The sequence below is a fragment of the Cyprinus carpio genome, chromosome A12 (genome assembly GCF_018340385.1).
Source record: "Cyprinus carpio isolate SPL01 chromosome A12, ASM1834038v1, whole genome shotgun sequence".
NCBI classification, from domain to species: domain Eukaryota; kingdom Metazoa; phylum Chordata; class Actinopteri; order Cypriniformes; family Cyprinidae; genus Cyprinus; species Cyprinus carpio.
In genome coordinates, this window is record NC_056583.1 from 15,503,049 (window position 1) to 15,520,064 (window position 17,016).

Here is a 17,016-nt window from a genome sequence, read left to right on the forward strand (position 1 = left end):
TGACAGAACATGTTTGAAAATTTTGATAAAAAAAATCATTTTAGATGTTACTATGTACATTTACCAGTGCTCAATACTCACTGGAAACATTTATTAACATTTTGACAAATGTAACTGCCAGGTTTCACTGTACTGTACAAAAACAAATAATGATAGAGGAATTTAGCAAATACTTGTAATGTCCTGCCACAAAATCCTTCAATGGCAATGCCATCTTAGAGTCCTACTGCCTCTTACTGGTGAGTCCAGTTCTCTGAAATCTTCCAAAATTTATTTTTATCTTCATCTAAACTTAGAATCAACTCAATACAGAAAGACACACTTGGCAATACATCTGTCACTGCAGCATATTACTGCCCCTAGGATAGTATGTTGTCAGTGCTGATGTTGATGCCAAAAAGCTAGTGTTTTAACATCTGGTCTTAAGCACTTCCTTCCAAAAAAGAAAATTACAAACAGTTTGTTCTAATTACACAGTTTATGCACATTCCTTTGCAGTATTTATAGTAGTTTATAATATATTCTTAAATGCTGCATTCACTGGACAAAATTTTGATTTCAGCACGTAACTGAACACTGTTAATGTGTAATATAATGTTTTCATTTTAAAACTGAGCCTCAAATGGAGAGGCATAAAATTGTTTCAATTTTTTTTTTCTTTTGTAGAATTTTATGTTATTTATTGATTGATTCTTATTTTATTTTTGATGTAGTAAGATACTTCATGATTCACTATGCATGTAAAGTTAATGTTTAGGAAAATAAAATCTTTTTACTGAAAGATGAATATTTGTGCATTTGTCAGTTTATAATTATTTGTTTTCCACCATCCAGAAATGTGATTTCTTAGCTTACTTGTTAAAAACAATTACGACTTAATTTACCAACATTTCACAACATTATTATTCAAAGCCTGATAAAACTCAACCATTTGGTGGCGCTGTGATGTCAACTTCACTATGAAGGGCTCAGCTCAAAATAGACATCACAAGCTGTTCTCACTGATTTTCTCCATTTAGAAGAATCTCAGTCTCTCTCATCTTCTTCTTGAGCACAACCCGATACCTATTATCTTGGTTCCAAATCTGTATAATCAGCTGTCTCTTAACGCTGAAGATAGTGTGTCTGAGATGGTTTAACAGATGTAAAGATGGGAATATGGGCCATGGGGCTGTTAACATCTCAGTGAGATGTCCATTCAGCCATGCTTAGGGTAGGCTCTTTCTCCTGCTTCATCTAGGATCACACAAAAGGGGAACACTTCATCAAAACCCCCTCCTTTGTCATACACGTGACAGCTGCAAGCATTACAGTTTTGTGCTGTAGTTTGGTATTAGGCTAGTAACATAGCGACCTATAATATTAATTATGATTTATTCTATTAAAAGAAATTCAATTAATTATTCACTTAAATATCAAACGTACATAAAAATGTAAAATGTAACTATATATTATTTTAATTAAATATATTACATTAAATTAATAACATTTTGTAATATTAATAATAATATTCTTAGCAGTATAATGTGTGTTTGTGTGTATATATATTTAGTATATACACACACAAACATATATAGTTGTTTATTGCCTTTACAACTTTATATAATAATAAGAATAATGTAATTAAAAGTAAAAACAATGGAGTAATATAATAAAATAGTATACATTTTTTTTAAAATAAATAATACTAATAATACATAAAAAATAAAAATAAAATTCAAAACACACACACAAATATGTAATATTTACAATATATAATATATACATTGTATATAAATTTTATATTGTATATGTCTCTGTGTGTACCCATATTTACTGTATCATGAGAAATTGATTTCATTTGATTACAAATCATCCAGAGGGAATCTATAAAGCATGTATAATGTCTGAGCTTTAGCCTTTGTTTATTTAGCTCGGTGAAACACTGAGAGCTGCAGCCACAGTGCATTATGTCACTGAGTCACACCACTTTCTGCACAGATGAGCTGCTCTCTACCCCCCTACCGCACTCTCCAAACTCTCTGAGTCAATAAGCACATTTGGCGAGTAAGGAAAAAGAGCCAGTAAATTCTGTCTGCACCTGGAGCAGTGAGGGCCAGGTGGTATGCATATGGCTCAGGGACAGGAAGGTCAAAAGCTGTACAACATGGATCATTTTCCATTTTTGTCCCTTTTTTCCTCTCTCATAAAGGGTAAAAACCCTGCCCCTTCTGCTCTATTTTTAGATTTCAGGTCACACGTGAAGCACCAGTCATTTTATATTCTGTCCACACGATGTAAAGGAATGTGCGTATTAAGCAGAATATCCAGCATTTTTATTCAATAGTGCAGCATATAGGATTTGTGTGTGTCTACCTGTAGTGTGGAAGCTATCAGAAGAATACAGTAGACAACTGAATTATGGATGAGGTCATCATCCAGCAATCTTTGTATGTATACAATTTATAATTGATTTTGTCAGCAAGACCATGTGTCCATCTTCAGGAGATAAAGTTGTTCAGTCACTCCTTAAAAATTGCAGAACATTGTTCCACTCTTAAAATTAGCTTTCTCAACTGTGGACACAGATTTGACATTTTGATTGATGGATTTAAACCAATGCATGTTTACATGGAGTGTGTAAGAGACAGGGCCTAGTTTTTCATATGTAGCCTAATATTATCAAAACAGCTATGTTTCAGCAGCTATAGGGATTTGAGTGAAAGTCAAAAAAACACTCTTGAATAAACATAATTTTGTTCAATTGTTTAAAAAATGTAATTTTGTAATAACAATAAGGAAAAAAGTGAACACGCTACTCAGGATAAAATTTTTCCTAAATGTCACTGACATGTTTTATATTTTGTAATATACTTTATAGCTACAGTTCTTCAGCTATACATTTTATTTACTATAGGGTCATAAATTTTAATTACATGTTCAAAACCATTAATGTTTTTATATTGCTGTTTACATTTTTTGTTACTCTTTTGTGTTTATTTGTTTATTCATTTATTTTTTGCATTTAACCTCTTTCTTAAAACCATCAGACCCCCCCTTGCCCCACCATTGCTAATGTGTTAATTGAACAACATCTTTTTAGTATCTATAAGTGGCGAAAATGTTCAATAGTTTATATTTATTTTTAGTTTTTAACCAAGACTTGGTTAGAAAAAGTTTCTCTCTGTGCATAGAGAAACTGGCTTTCAAAAAATAAACCTACCGAACAATTGGCCTACCATAAAGTAAAGTGTGACACCTAGTCAGTTACCCGATGTGTTTCACTGAGTTGGTATATTGGTAGTGGAAGGAGCAATCATTAGAAGCAGTTTTTTTGGCTAGACAGTGCAAGAATATTTTCAGCCATTATTTTCAGTTTGGCAATATAATTTCCTGTGCCAGTAGATGCTAACTGGTACATCCACTGATTTTTTCTGAGGTGTGGAGGAGTGTATTATGTAATTGCTTTAGCATACAGGGTTCACATAAGGTGTAGGACTCGGTCCCAGCACATTTGTATCTTTTTTTTCTCTCTCATTTTATTTTTAGTTTTCAGACGGCAATCTATCCCTAAGGGTCTTCATGAATATTCATCTCCCAGTTTTTATGAGAAAAGATTCACAAATGCAAGAATAACTATTATACATTCTCAGAAGCTTTTAGATGCATAACTGCAGTGCGCCATACATGTCTGTTTTGCACTTACTGTACAGGGACTGTAAATATCATACAGCTTGTATTTTCCTCTACATTTGTAATGGCATGCAGATTTTCATATACAGTTGGGCCACAGCTGAATACTAGACCTGCATTACAACAATGCATGATGGAAAGGGGTAAATCTTTGTAGTCTTCCACTGCTATCTGGTACTGTTAACACAGTGACCTATTTCCAATTGATCATGTGTTCATAAATGTAAAATAAGGCACTTAGGAAAATGAACATGAAGGAAAAATGGAATGGACCAGCAAAGGATAGAAAGGAGTGTGTGTGAATGATGAAAAGCATGGTGTGGTTCTCAGGGCACTACGCTTCAGAGCACACTGCTTCCACGCAGGGAGTGGTGTTCTTTGGCACGCTGTAAATCTAGGCCATCTACTCGGCTGTCCGGCAATGGCACACATACATGCATGTGCATATTTAAACACACTCAGCAAGTCTATAGGCAGAAAGCAAGTGCATATATGAAGGACCATGGGGCCCAAACATGGAGAGCCGTCTTTCCTTGGATATATCTCGTGCTGTCATTCTGGCTTGTGTGGTATGCGGGGGTGGGGCAAGCATCGCTGCGCAGGACACTACTAATTAGAAGAAAGTCAGTGTGGTTCAGTGCTGCAAATGTTGATTCATATGAAAATGTATATCTGCCTGGGTGGTCAAAATGTATCTCATAGAATATCAGAGTAGATTGAGGTTATTTAAATAAATTTACCATAGTTGGACACTGGCTTATGTTATTGTTTTTTGTGTTAATGAAAAGAAATCTGAGCTGTGTAACCCTGAGATGCTGTATTAATTGCCTCACTGGAACTGTGAGCATTTTTCCTAGCCTGTGAGACATTGATTTCATGGATGTTTTCAGATCAGATCATCATGTTTCAGGAGTCCACACATTTTGATTTTTATTGGCTGTAAAGGGTCTTGTTATATAAATGGAAACCATTGTAACAGAATATACACAGAATGCAGAATCAAAATCGTCACTTTTCACTGTCTTAATGCATGCTCTTTGCCTTATTGTGAACGATTGATGCATGTTATTATAAAAAAAAAAAACTTCATAACCTACAATCAAATTGTACTGTAATGTACTACAAAATACTATAACTGGTTCAAAGGTTTACAAAGGAAGTAAAATGGGCAAATTTTGGCGGATTTAGAAGCAGAAACATGAAGCTTATAATAAAAAATAAAAAACAAATTGCATTAAATTCTGTTAAAATGTGTATTAATTTAGCTGTAAAGCTGTGTAAATTATAATTTTGCAGTTGTTTTAGGGTTTGCAGCATTTGTAAGCACATTTTTACACTAAAATCATGTTATCATATTCTCATATTGTTTGCATTATGTGCCTATACTGAAAAGCAGTTTAATGTTTGCAAATTGCAAATCCATTTAAGATCCCCACTGTAATCCAGATTTTTTCTTTTCTTTTCTTTTCTTTTCTTTTCTTTTCTTTTCTTTTCTTTTCTTTTCTTTTCTTTTCTTTAAATTTATTATTATTATTTTACATTTTTAAAGAAAAGAGGGGACAAGTGGAAATTCATTTTGTGATGACATTAATATGCCACAAATGCTGCTGATTGAGCTTAATTTGTATTGAACCCGGAACATTCCTTTAAGTTTGGAACTGTTTAGTAGATATTTAGGCATTATTTTAGGCTCCATTCTGCTATGTAATGCCCATCCATTCACATTTATGGAACCCGTCTCAATTTATGGAACCCGTCTAACCCGCAAAGCTCTCTGCATCACAGGCCCCCCCTCCCCTCTTTTGCCCCAGGCACCACTGAACTCTGAACCCTGAACTGAACCACTGAACTGAATTGAACTCTCTGAACTGAACTGAACTCTCCCCTCTTTTGCCCCCTCCCTCCTGCTCCCACATGCCCAGGTCCTTCCACTCCCCTCCCACTAACAAATTGTGACCTGCACCAGACACTTTGTGCAGCATTGGTCTCCTCACTACCTCATTCAACAATTGTATAGTTGTATTTTATATTTAATCTTTATCTACCTGTATTTTTATGCTCTATATGCACCAAGGGTCTGAGAATAACGCAATTTCAGTACTCTGTATGTATGTGCTGTACATGTGGAAGAATTGACAATAAAGCAGACTTGACTTTACTTGATTACATAAGTAAACTGGGTTACAGGCGGAATTTTTCTGTTGGTTTTAGGCCTTTTGTTTCATAGAGCAGCACCAAAGGAAGAGTTTGACCTCTGTAAGGAGAAAGCCAGAGAGACATGGGCTGCTCCCATTACCCCATCTCTCTGTAGGAGCGAGTTGATGTTATTTCATGCATAACATTACATAGATGTCTGCTCACACACTCAAGCGCACACATTCTGTCAGGGTGGCTGTGTTGTTATTTTTGGGAGAGCACAGATTTTGATCATGCTAATGTCTGAGCACTTGCCCTCATGCTGACACTTTGTACTGACCTAGAAATGTGTTTATATTTGCAAGCAGCATATATAAAGGCAGACGGGAACAAGTGGATGCAGATAGGGAGCGATGGAGAGATTTATATGACAGATCACATATGACATGTCTAATGATAGATGCTGACAGCAGATCCCCTTAAACTATGTGCTGGACTTGCAAAGGTAACTAACTGAGACATGTTTCTTGCATTGGATGAATTGAACAGAACTGATGGGAACATGCAGAACTCTGTGGGTACCACCTGAGTGCAGGAAGTACTGTACACCTCTCTGAAGACTCACCTCATATTTTCACAACTACAACACTCAGAGTAGTCTCAGGTAGCCCTCTTTGCTGCTTTTTCTAGCCAAGGGCTGCCTACTTTAACAGGAACAAACCATCTGACTAATATGTAATTTTTTAATAATTTAAACAATTTAAATGTAAGTTTTCTGTTTCAATATAGGCTATATTAAAATGTAATTCATTCATGTGATGGTGGCAAAGTTGAATTTTCAGCAGCCAAGCACATTGCTAGTGTCACATGAGCCCTATAGAAATAGATTTTTTTAGTTTTCTTTGATTAAAAGAAAAAAAAAGAACAGCATTTCTTTGTAATATAAATCTTTTGTAACATTATAACTGCCTTTACTTTTGCTTTTGATCAAATTAATGCAGCCTTGCTCAATAAAAGACATTTCTCATCAAAGTTTATGCAATGAAAAACAAATGGTGTAGAAACACTCAACACTCGCTGTAGTTATTGCTTCTGAATCTATAAAATATTCACTAATATCAGATTTTTCTAAAAAGAAACATTTTCGTTCACATTATACAACTGTAATGTTTTTATTCTGCTTTGCATCAAAGGCCTCGGTCATGCAAATCATTTAATAAAGTGTCCTGTAGTGTCATTTGCATATTTGCACATAAATAAAAAATAAAAAAGCACTGTAATGCAATAAAGTCTCTTTCTGCAACCAACTGATGTTTTAAAGACAAAATCTGCCCCTCTGGCATAATGTCACAACCTTTTAACACCTCTGTGCTCTTTTGAGCTTTAACTAATGCCACAGATTGTACGGGATGTTGACCTCATAACAACAGGAACAGATGTTGCTCCTTAATTACCAAGCTGCTGCCAACTGCATTTCTGAAGGAAAATGACTTTGTTTGATAGTTTAGTGAACTAAAAGCTGTGACTGCCACAGGACATAATAATAATGCTTTCACACTTCACTCACAGTAATGCTTATGTGAGTGAAAATATCTAATCTATAACACTTCTCCCACACCAATGAGAGAAATCCCACAGAGGCTCCAGCTTTGCACTGTAATATGGCTTAACTAGTTAACAAGCTCCTCACAAATAAATAGATTATCTAATCAGCTGTTGACTACTGCGGTGCAGAGTGAGTGTTTCAAAGATGCTAATGACTCATGAAAAATATTAGGTAGCTCACTAAGCTGTAAGCTGTGATTTTAGTGCATAAAATGCAATGCATTTTAAACAAATAGGTAAAATAAAAAACATTATTACAATAAATTAAAATACTTGATTCTGATTAGTCAGTTGTGGCATTCTGTGATCAAATATTCTTAATAATAACCGCTAAGTCAGGCAATTGGCTTCCTACATAGCTGTACTATAGTTTCATTTTCAAAAATTAAAAATCTGTCATCAGTAGCTCAGGGCCTTTTTTCCCCATTAACATGTATTGAAATTATGGAGTCTAATGTAGTTTTGGACCCCACTGACTTTCATTAGACAAAATAGTTGAAATTTCTTTAATGTTCAGTTTAAACATTACCCAGTATGACATTATTACTGTTTAATTTTTCATTCTATTTTATAAAGATTTGCCAATTAAAAAAAAACAAAACAAACAAACAAACAGACATACAATTCAGGGCTTTATGATGACCAGCTTAATATGCATTATCCTTGAATAGATTTAGCTTATTGAGCTTTAAAGAAACAGAACCTAAAAGTAGTGACCTAACACTTTTTAAAGAACCTCTTATTATCATTTTATTGGTGGGCACATGTCGATGGCTATATTTTGATGCTGTATATCTGAAAAGCACTTCATTCGTGTTAATTTCCTGCTGCAGCTGCTCTCAGGGTTTGCCCTCTTTCACCATGCTCATTACATGATTAAGTAAAACTGTGCATAGCTATCAGTACACTTAGCTGCCATCAGCACTGACACTTGCATGGTGATGTACATTCTGCTCTCCAGCACTCTTTCGCTCTCTCTCTCTCTCTCTCTCTCTCTCTCTCTCTCTCTCTCTCTCACTATGAAGAATAAGAGTACTTGTTTCTGTGCCAAAATGCAGGATCTAAAACTCTCCTCTGCATTATAATGTGGGGTATCAGTCCTGTTGACCAAATTATGAAAAAGAGAGATTATCAGTACACTGCTAGGTAGCTAGCTATTTGAATAATGTTTAGTAGGTTAAATCTGTGAGTCATGAAAGAGAAAAAAAAGTGAAAGTCGTGACATTTGCCAAGTATGGTAACCCATACTCGGAATTGGTGCTCTGCATTTAACCCATCCAAGTGCACACACAGCAGTGAGAAGTGAACACAGCGTGAACACACACCTGGAGCAGTGGGCAGCTATACATCTAGCGCCCGGGGAGCAACTGGGGGTTCAGTGCCTTGCTCAAGGGCACTTCAGCCATGGGTATTGAGTGTGGAAGAGAGCACTGTTCATTCACTCCCTCCTTCCCGCCTACAACTCCTGCCAGCACATAGACTCGAACCTGCGACCTTCAGGTTACAAGTCCAACTCTCTAACCAATGGCCACAGCTGCCCCCATACTCATTAATTAAATTAGATGAGACAAGCCACACCCAAAATTGTTGTTTTATTATATTTCCCTAAAGGTTCAAACAATTCAGTAGCAAAGAGCTTTCTAAATTGATCTCAACAGATCTTATGGTGTGGTAAGGGGAATAATAAAAAAGAACTACACATATGTTTAAAGAGCCCTCTGCACTTCTCATTGTAATCAGTGAATCATTGTGAAACCTGGTAGTAACAAATACCATTGAAAAAGTGGGTTAACTCCATTTACAAAGAAAAGTTTAGTTGCACTAAATTGATTTTCTTGTCCCAATATTGCAGTTTTGGAAGTCCTACCGAGTTGATAAGATTTAATTTTATTGCGTTCCTCATTTGAATTAGAGATATGTGATTTAGCCTTCTGAGGTCTTTGAATGCATCTCACCTGAGCTATAAAAACCATGTCAAGCTATCTGTTCCACTCAGATCTTAATACTGACAGTGCAATGCAATGCTCATTCAACCTTCATACATGTCCTAAAATGTTAGCTTGACGTCCATTTCCAGGGGTTTGTTTGCTTATGTGTCTGAGTGTATGCTAGGATGTACTGTAACCCTTCTTGTGACTCTTTGTCATTGCATCTTTTAACAGACATATTCTCATACACTATTAATGACTTTTTAAATCACTGAGATGGGCTGCTGTACAATAAAAACAGAAACCTCTGTCACATGCTGTCTGCTAAGTGCTCTTTGAGTTTGGGGATGTGTTGCCTTGGCAACGCATCACGTTAACCTCTTATGCTCTCGAACTTTGTTGACCCCTGACCTCATTTGACCCAGACTTTTGTTCAGAGGAACTGGGTTGTTTCCATAGTAACAAAAATGTGGGCTGATCCACGTAGAAAATTAATTGTGATTCACACTCTCAGGTGACATTTCCTGTCACTTAGCTATATCATCTTCTCTCAGTCATCCTGTTGCTGCTGTTTAACTATGACAGGACATGCTTTGTTTTGTTTATGAGGAGTTTTTATTCTTCACATTTGTGAAATTCTTTTGGACTCTATGTGCAATCAATTAGTTAAAATATTTACATATTTAGCCACCAAGGACTCAAACACCATTTAGTCTTTAGTCTTATTTATACAGTAAGATTAGATAAATACAGAGTTCTGCCATGAAACTGTAGATGGCGCAGTCAGTAGGTCTAATTCAATCTGACATAATGACATCATTATCACATGGCACAGCTGACTGGTTCTCACTTGTATCGGTAGCTAATGAGCTCGCTACTCAGCATTCAGATAAATGACTAGGGCTTACCATAGCAGTTGCAGCTTGCTTCAGAAAGCCTCCACTTTCCCCAGCTCCACCTGTATAGATCTACTATGAGGTGATTCATGTATGCTATATGGGGGTTATTTCATGTACGTTATATTTCTTACCTGCTCACAGCAGCATGTTGTGGATGTATTGGCAGTAGCAAGTCTCGATTCCACCAAGACCAAATACATTAACATTGTCATGTACATTATCGTGCCAGTCCCTCCGAGAGTTGTCATAACAGACATGATATTAATAATCAATGTTTATATATACTACTGTTCAAAACTTTAGGGCTTGGGAATTTTTTTTTAATGTTTTTGAAAGGATTCGCTTGTGCTCACCAAGGCTGCAATTGTTTGATCAGTAATAACGGTAATAAACATTAATATTGTGAAATATTACTACAATTTCAAATAAATATAATTTTCAAAATTTTCTATTGTAATATATTTAAAAAAAAAAAAATTCTGTGATGGCAAAGCTGAATTTTCAGCAGCCATCACTTCAGTCTTCAGTGTTACAGAAATAATTTTAATATGCTGATTTGTTGCTCAAGATCTTAAAAATAGTTTATATATAATATTTTTATGAAACCATGATACATTTTTTTTTACAGATTTCTTTGATAGTACGTTCAAAAGAACAGCATTTATTTGAAATAGAAATCTATTTAGAAAGACATTGTAAATGTCAATTTCAGCAATTTAATGCATCCTTGCTAAATAAAAAAAATAATGGTCCCAAACATTTTGAATGGTACTGTATATTCCATCTCACAGCAATTTGTACATATTTTACGAGGTGGCTAATTCGTGCGAATTCGTACAACCACACTCTTTTGCCAAATCGTACATATTTTACGAGTTGCACAATTCTTATGAATTTGTACGAATGACCTACACCTAACCCCGCCACCAAACCTAACCGACACTGGGGTTTAGAGAAATCGTATAAAATCATACAAGTGAGGTCATACAAATTCATATGAATTAGCCACCTCGTAAAATACGTATGAATTGGTCGTGAGATAGCATTGTATATTCTAAGAATTTTGCCAAATTTTGCCGACTTTTACCATTGTAAATCTAACAAATTCTTTCTGGTAAACAAGCACTCTGAAAAAGGTTCTTCTCCTCTCCCATATACTCTCACAGTGCTGCCACCAGCTTAATTGTTGTACATTCATCACTTTGGCTCACTGCCCAACATTTAGCACCTTCTCCATCCAAAATCCTAAAATAACAATGCATCCACAATACTGTTATGCTGCTGATAATGAACAAAAAACATCAAGTATCTCTCATGTTTAAAGGGGTCATATAGTGTGATTTCATGTTTTCCTTTCTCTTTGGAGTGTTAGAAACTGTTTGTGAATAGATAAGATCCCTAAAGTTGCAAAGACTAGAGTCTCAAACACAAAGAGATATTCTATATAAAAGTTAAGACTTGTCCATGCCCTCCTAAAGCAGCTCGTTCAAACATGCCCATGTCTACGTTACGATCTGGGAAGATTTGCATAAAGCCACCCAAAAGTTCACGCAAAGAAAGAAGGTGTAACTTTATTGTTGCTGCCACCGCCGCATTGTGGAGATGCTGTATGTTTCGGCGTGAAAGCAAAAATACTTTGTTTGGCCTTCCAAAAGAGGACACAACTAGAAATCAGTGGTTAAGTTGTATTTACAAAACTGTTCCAGAACAGTTCAAACCAAATATTCAGATGTGTGCAGTCCATTGTATGTAGGATATTTCCTGATCCTGGGATAGTAGACTACAATGCCGGTGTCCTGACATTTTATCTTACCCATCAGATTTTCCTACCAGGGTTTACTGCGCATACACACATCAATATTGCATCCTTTTTCTCATGCTGAACAACAATATTTAATGTATCTGCATTACTGTAACGGTAGGTTTAGGGTTGGGGTAGGTGTAGACTAATCTAATTGGTAGAAAAAAATTATTTATTGTTGGTTTCCTGTAGCTTCCCTTCTAGCTACAACCACGAATATAACACATAATTACTGTATTTGTATTGCTGTAACGGTAGGTGTAGGGTTGTGGTAGGTGTAGACATTAATAATCCATAACTTTACAGGTAGCATTTTTCGTTGTTGAATTGTGTACCACCCACTGTTAGGGAGTGGGTAGTACACATTACTCAATGGGAGGTAGCAAAATCTGACAGGGTAGCACAAATCGACAGAACACCAGCTGTTCTGACTCACAAACTGTAAGTACATTTTCAAATTTAAAGAATTTGCCACTGACGATTCAAACGCGAGTTTTGAGCAGTGTAGAGAGTAGTGCTTGTTTGTCATTTCTCCGATCACGAATGCAGACATGGTTTTATGTTTACGCGGTGCAATGCAACGCAATGCGTAAAAACACAGTATAAGTCATTATAATCCGTAATTTGGTCCCCACTGGAAACAACAAATGCCTCGTTCGTAATGGGTTTTATTGGTTTTGTTTTCGTTGTGCCAGGAGGCATCACAGTATGTTAAGGGGCCAATCATAATGCACTGGATAGCTGGCCAATCAGAGCACACCTCGCTTTTCAGACCGATGAGCTTTGTAAAAATCAGAAAGGTGGGGCATAGAGGAGAAACAATAATGTACGTTATGTGGAAAATAATGTGCTTTTTTTCTTTTTTTTTTTTACCTTTAACCGCATAAACACATTGTGTTACACCAAATACACGAAATAATGTTCTTGTTAGCAACACCATATGACCCCTTTGATGACATTTAGCTTGTTATTAGACCAGTCAACCTTTATGTTAATATCATTAAACCACTTACAACTCACAGAAATTTGTTGATGCCCCATCCAGCCTGTCATAACAGCAGTCACCAGCCTATTGTATTTTAACAGTAGCTCAATGCAGGATTCTAGAGAACAGTGATTGGTTGTGAGGCAGCCTCTCCAAGCGGATGACAAATATTTAACATACCTGTAATCACATGTGATGGATGACAGGCACTTCCTGTACAAGACAATGCTGTTGCTCAGTCACAGCCTCATGGGGAGGAGCCAGGCCATTGAATATCAAATTGCTATAACTAATATTTTCCCAGCTTACTGTTTATTTTTACTTTGACTCTTAGGGGTTAAATGTTAACACTCAGTGGAGAGAAATCTGCCCCTCATCTCGCTGACTCTTGCATATTATTAAAGATTGAATACTCTGTAGTAGAAGAACATGTCCCCAATTATGCTACTTTATATCACAGGCCACTCTAAATAGGCATATGCCACTTGTGATGTCATTACAAGACCCCATGAAATTTTGTTGTAGTTTTCTCTCTTGTGTGACATGATTTCTTATCCTTTAAGTTAGGATTGACCTTTTATATATTTATCATCCATGCATCAGCCTTTAGTACTTGCTACTTCCTTTGCTAGTCAAAAGTACCTGGTATTAAGGACGACATTTTATAGTAGATAGATAGATAGACACACTGACTCTTTTCTGCATTTACTATAGTCAAAACCATCAAGTTAAACCAAGGCAATTAAAACATTCATTAACAAAGTCATCAACTGATTTTTTACAAAGTGCTAGGTATGCATCAATAGCTATGTTTACATGTAGCCAAATAATCCATTTGTAATCAGATTGATGGCTTAATAGGACTGAAAAGCCTTCATGTAAATGTCTCAATCAATCCAACTGTGCTCATCCAAATGAAATTTCAATTGGATTGGAAGGAGTGGTGTAGACCCGGAATAATCTGATAATAAGATAAATTCTAAAATTCTAACCATCCAACCAACATAAATTTGTGCTTTTACCAAAGTTACACAATAAACTTTCACTCAGACATAACTACTTTAGTTTTACTGATGTTCATGCATCCAGACATTTCCTGACCCAAGGCAGAAAGTTTTGTCTGAGGTGTCTGATAGGTCATTTTATTTAATATATATTTTCACAATGGAATACACTGAATTTTTCTTGGAGGAATTATTTCATCTTGTCTTGAATTGAAAACAGTCACTTGTTGGCATGGGAACCAAGTTAAGGGGTTTAATTACGCTTGGCTAGTTATGCTTTTAACACAGCAACAACTGGATAAGGGACCTTTCAGCATTCTCAAGGGCAATTGCTTTATAAATTTCAATTAGCATGCTAATATAACCATATTGAATAGCATTGTAGTGTAACTGCATATAATGAGTTTCAGAGAAAACAATAACAACAACAAAAAAACAGGCACACTTGTGAAAAAACATGAGAGCTAGCAGCTGTTCCATTGCTGATAAAACAGGTAAGTCTTTAGATGGGGACTGTTTTCATTTGGCAATGTGGGTGACAGGGTAAAAACACGCCCCACGGCATTACATTACTGAAACCTAACATGGCAGAAAACAAGTGGGTGGTCATAGTTTTAAGAGGAATTTGAAAAAGAGTGACAGTTGTACCACCTCAGGAAAAAAACAACTACAACACATCTTTGTTATATATATATATATATATATATTACAGAACATTAACTACAGAATTGCACATTTTATTATTAGGTCTTTCGACACATGTTTTACCAAATTAAAATGATAGCACTTTTAGAGTTCATCCCACTATTTGATGTGAGCATAAGTATTGGAACAGTTGAATTTAAGGCAGATGTAAAAGATTAAAAGCTAATATTTAGTTGCAGAACCCTTGCATGCAAACAGAGCAGTGAGTCTGCAACCCATAGACATCACCAGACTCTTGGTCTTATGCTTTGAAATGCTTTTCCCCAGCCTTTAATGCAGCCAATTCCAACTGTTGCTTGTTTTGGTGAGTTTCTGTCTTTAGTCTCCTCTTCAGCTGGTGAAATTAATGTTCAATTGGATTTAAATCTGGAGATTGATTTGGGCAATCGAAGACTTTACATTTCTTTGCCCTGATAAAGTCCTTGACTGAACTGGCAGGGTGTTTTGGGTTATTGTCCTGATCCAATATGAAGTGCTTTCTAATGAGTTTGGTGGCATTTTCTTGAATATTGATAGCCAAGATGATTTTGTACCCTTCCAAATTCATTCTGCCATCATACATTAAGTCGTCATTAAAATTAAGAGGTCCTGCTCTAGAGACAGCCATGCATTCCCATGCCATCATACCACCTCAACCAAGCTTTACAGATGAGGTTGTATGCTTAGGATCATTTGCAGTTCCCTTTTTTCTCCACACTTTTGCTTTCCAATCACTTAGATAAAGGTTAATCTTTGTCTTATCGGTCCATCAACTCACATTTGTGAAGAATCTTGCCTTTCTATTTTTGGTGCTGATCAGAGGTTTGCATCTTGCTGTGTAGCTTCTGTAATTCTGTGTCAAATTCTCCTGCGGACTGTAGATTGACATAGCATCACCCCAGCTTTTGGTGATTTTACAGACATGTATTTTAGGGTAAATTTTCACAGCTCTTATGATTTGTCTGTAATCAACTGCTGTTGTTTTTCTCAGCCGATCATGTCATCGTTGGTTGCTGATGTCGCCGGTAGTTTCCAAACTCTTGATTTCTCCATGCCCTTTGTTTTTCCATTAGTTCTAATTGACTTCCTCTTTTCTTTTAGCATCCAGATTGCTTGCTTTTCTTTCAGAGTCGGCTTCCTCGTCTTCATCCTGGTTTGTGTGTGTCATCATTGAATGCAAGACTTAGAATGCAGAAGCAATGGATATAGCTGATAAGACACATTCCCTGCTTTTAATATCTGAAGAATTAATGCAACAGGACACAGCTGAACACTTAGAAAGACCTGTGAGGCAACTGTTCCAATACTTATGCTCACATCAAATAGGGGGATGAAACTCTAAAAGTGCTGATCTTCTTAGCTGGTAAAACATCATTGTGTTGAATCACCCAATTATAAAATGTGACATTCTGTAGTTTTGTCTCATATTCATCTTTTAATCATATTTACAGATTTCTTGACTCCACAGCAAACAGAACAATTTTGTCTTTACGGTTCCAATACTTATGGAGGGCACTGTGTGTATATATATGTCTATCTTTGTCTGTATTCTGCTTCTAACCTTAATCCAAAAATAAAAGTGGCATCACATATCTTCTGGTGTCTCTGTTCAATTTATCTTATTTTTCTGAGCAGCAGAGTAGCCTATTGATAATTAGAAGATGCTTTTACTCACTTGAGTCTAACTGTGGATCAGAAAATGCTTCAAATCTGCATATGAATACTTTGATATTTTTCCCCCAAGCATGTAAGCTTATTTTATTGCTGATTTTCTATGGTGTTAATTTATATAAAAGTAGTTTATATATTTAATATTGTTTTTGCATGTTAGGTGACATGGGAAGTGTGGGTTGTTGTGGGATTATTATTTTTTTATTTCACTATCACTGCATACAAATATGCCTACTTCCATATATGTAGCTTGGACACTTTTCAGCACTGAACTCATTGTCTTCTGTCTTCCGGATTGTATTTCCACAGGGTGAATATAAGGTCGTAAAAATTTATGAATGAATCGATTGTTTTAAAATCTTACCAGTATACTTACATTTGTTATGACATCCCCTTTGAACATTACAATGCACATAATAACTTTCGTTAACTAAAAATTTCCTAATAATTGACTCACCCCCATGTCATCCAAGATGACTTTCTGTCTTCAGTTGAAAAGAAATTAAAGTTTTTGAGGGAAACATTCCAGGATTTTCATCCATATAATGGACTACAATGGTGGACAACGGGTTGAAGGTCCAAATTATAATCATAATCATGGTGACAAGGTTATGCACAGTTAGCTCTTCGA